Here is a 3,802-nt window from a genome sequence, read left to right as displayed (position 1 = left end):
TTAGTAATAGAAGTAGTAGACTGCAGATTAAAGAGAATTCTCATATCCACAAAAGGATTACAAAATGGTAATAAAAGAGTTTGTAAAGAAGACATGCAGTCTTGAATGTATATATACCAAACAGCAAGGCTACAATGGCACAATCAGAGCCAGGGACTTAAATTATTCTTTTTGTTGAAACACAAACAATAAGATGGAATCTCAATAAGAATATAAGACTAATCCCTGGTCCCAGAAGCACTACAGGTGTAGCTGCTGTGTCACATTTGCGTCAGTAGGTGGTAGAACGGAGAGAGGCTATGTCTATGTTCAGTTTTCTGACCTGTGAACAACTGAATGATTAGTAGCATAACAGTCCCTGAAAAACAAAATGAGCCTGAGACAACCACTAGATCAGTGCCATGGGGCCTGGACATGGAGCTAGCCTGAGATGACCACCAGTCTGATGACATGCAGGCTGGGGACCTCAGGTCCAGGGCAGGAGTGGGCCGGAAACAGATGACCCTTGCGTGGGGTCACTCAGATGGGCCAGGCAAGGAGCAAGCCTGAGAGGACCACAAGTCTGGTGCCATCCAGGCCTGGGGAATAGACCATGGCCAAGATGACCCCTGCCTGGTGTCATAATGCACAAATGGGATATAGCACTCCTGAGATGGCCCCAGACACTCAGAGATCCCGGGCACTACTAAGAGGGGAAATGGAAAAGAAAGAGAAACAGAAGGATATGGGCTTGATGAAGAGAGGCAGGACTGGAGACTTGAGGGTACTGATGATCAGACTGATGTGAGCAGCCAGGGATGCCACCTGGGACCATGACCATGTAACAGCAGGGGCCTGTTACTACCAAAGGCCTGACAGAGGTTGCTGGTCTAGGCTGCTGCCTGGGGACATGTTAATTTCTGAGGGCCATGCAGAACTGATCCCACCCCTCACCTAGGAATCCTGGGAGATCTGGCCCAGGGGACATGAGAGCAGAAAAACTGACCCTACTTCTAGCCAGCTGCAGTACTTAGAAAAGAAGCTCCCCTTCCACGCCCCCCTCCCCAACACACACATTGCAGGAGTTGAGGATGAGGCAGCCCTGAGGATAAAAGCATGGGAGAGCTGGCCCTGCCACTCTTGTGAGGTAGCACAGATAAGGGAGAGATACCCTTTCTGCTCTTGGCACCTCACCACCAGCTGCAGGAGGGAGCCCTGGCACTGAGGTCATGGAAGCAGAAGAGCTGTCCCTGCCCCTCACCTCGGCAGCACAGCAAAGTGGGCCCTGGATGTGGGTGTTGAGGGTGAGTCTGCCCCAAGAGCTTAAGTGAAAGCAAGCTCCTCTGGGCCTGTTCCTTGTCTGCTGGGGAGCTGTGCAGATGAGAGAGAGATACCCTCCTCCCTTCCCTCGTCCCTCACCATTTATGGCAGGTTGGAGAGCTACTGACCAGAGTTTATGAGAACAGGAGAGCCTTTCCTGCTTCTCACAGGTTGCAGTGCTCAGGAGAGTGGGCCCTGCACCTCGCCTGGGCAGGAGGGTAGAGGGCTGCATAGCTCAGATATCCTCAGGCACAGATCTAGAGCTTTGAATTGGCCCAGTCCAACACCTACTCTACCCGTGAACTGTTGGAGTACATGAAGGGGCTGGTCCTGCAGATCCAAAGCTACAGGATCTCAATGACACAGGGCAACAGCGGGATATCCTAGAGGAGTGCCAGTGAGCTTCCAGCATTGATAGAGTAACAGAAGCCAGGGCCTCATACCAGACCAAGTCACTGCATTCAACATTTGCAATATACATTTGCAATATACATTTTGTATATGTATATACAAAAGTCTATACTGTGGGATGCACTGTGACATGCTACAGATTCCACAACAAAAAAAATTTCTTTTCTTTGTTAAAAGGAGATTGGAAGGGTTGAGAGTGGGCGTGAGAGGAGGGAGAGCTAAGTGGGATTGGGGTGCATGATGTGAAATTCACAAGGAGTTAATACAAATTAAAAAAAAAACTCCATCTAATGACAAGATCTAATTGATCTTTTTTTTTATTGTTCTGTTAGAGCAGTCCAGTTAACAACAGACTGAGCACTGTTTTTAAGCATCCGTAAAATGTATTCCAAAAAAGAAATGGAGTCATAAGTTATATGTCAAAACATTTAGAGGATTGAAACCATAGTATGCCATCCAACCACAAGGGAATCAAGCTAGAAATCAATAACAAAAAAATATACAAAATCTTGGAAACATACATCAATAATAGACGTGTCAGACAAGTCTCAAGGGAAGATATGACACTTACTGGGCTGAAGAAAAAAAAATGAAAACACAACATAAAAGTTTCGGTACAGAGAGAAAGCAGTACTGCAAAAGAAATGTATAGTCTTACAAGCAGGCATGAGAAAAGAAGACACATATTAAATAAATAATCTAAACTCTTAAGACTCCAGAACATGAAGCGTAAAACAAACCAAAACAAGCAGAGGGAAAGAAGCAAGTTTGTTTTTGGTTTTGTTTGTTTGTTTTTTGAGACATGGTTTCTCTGTGTAGCCTTGGCTCTCCTGGACTCACTCTGTAAACCAGGCTGGCCTCAAACTCACAGAGATACATTTGCCTCTGCCTCCCTTTGTGCTGGGATTACAGGCATGCACCTCTGCACCAGATAGGAAAAACAGGTTTTTAAAATTACATAAACGAGAGCAACAGAAATGGTTCCACTTTTATGAGTAAATTCTGCTCATAGAAATGATGGAGCTGGGTTTGTTGTTTTACAAATTCATCTTTGAGATGTAGCTAGAATTGACTTGGATTAATATACATGCATTAATGTACATAATATACATACATTATATGTGCATTTATATTAATTTGTATATATTTTAAAAATAGTTATGTATTTACCTAGGACCACTTGTGAATAATTAGGTGTGTTGCTATGATATGTTAAGTAACTTTCATCTTAAAATAAATCTTATATAGGCCAACATAGAATTCAGGTCTCTTGCTCTATTGTTCTGTGTACATATCTGTTGATCAGCATGCTCTGGTTCAGTTGGAGAGATAAAAATAGCCCAAACCTTGTAATCTCATTATGACTCAGAGATAAGAATATATGGAACAAGAAGGTTCCTTAATTGGGAATATAAAAATTTAGTTTCAATGAGCTATTGCTACCCTAAGATGCTCGCTTCACTCTCCTCTGGAACACCAGGTAAGGCTGTCTACACTGTGGGCCCAGCTCTGAGTGCACATCAAAATCATCTGGGAGATGAAATGTCATCAGGATTGCGTCCAGTAGCTCAAGAAAGCAGATTGTACAAAAGCAATTTGTAGGCTTAGATTTTTCACCAAATTTACGTTATTTAGGGTTCTTAAGCATCTTTGCCTTTCTTTCCACCACCTACAACCTTAGGTAGGAGATTAGTAGGGAAAAGGGCTGTTAGTCCTCTTTTATCTACTTTCTGCTGATCAGGGTCATGGGTCATTAGGAGACAGCAGCAGTCCAGTCCAAGGGCCAACACAAAACAGCAATACAAAGTCAGCGAAAGCTGAAAGACTCAGTTGGATTGCCCAGAGAAGCTCTCTAGAATGTTTCTGTCTGTGAAGTCAAGCATCAAAACACGAGATCAGCTCAGCGAAATTTATCCTAAAAACATTTATCCTAACAATTTATCCTCTGCCTGGGCTTGTATACATGTCCTCTCCTCAATGTCCACCCACAGATTTTCTCAGCTGGCCAAAGTCATGCCCCTCGTATGAGAGAACAAAATATCAATGTGCTCTCTGACAAGCCAACCTGGGCAAAATATCACTAGCCCAGCTT

At 43.8% G+C, this 3,802-nt stretch overlaps 1 non-coding gene across 1 annotated transcript; it reads left to right on the top strand.

The window, feature by feature from the left end:
• The first annotated feature begins 224 nt into the window (after nt 1–224).
• On the top strand, nt 225–356 carry LOC132652623 (small nucleolar RNA SNORA17). Its single transcript, XR_009590217.1, has one exon. It is a non-coding gene; the product is annotated as a small nucleolar RNA SNORA17 (small nucleolar RNA).
• The last annotated feature ends 3,446 nt before the right edge of the window (nt 357–3,802 follow it).

This window comes from Meriones unguiculatus, chromosome 2 (genome assembly GCF_030254825.1).
Source record: "Meriones unguiculatus strain TT.TT164.6M chromosome 2, Bangor_MerUng_6.1, whole genome shotgun sequence".
NCBI classification, from domain to species: Eukaryota; Metazoa; Chordata; class Mammalia; order Rodentia; family Muridae; genus Meriones; species Meriones unguiculatus.
This window is presented reverse-complemented; position numbering and strand designations above follow the sequence as displayed.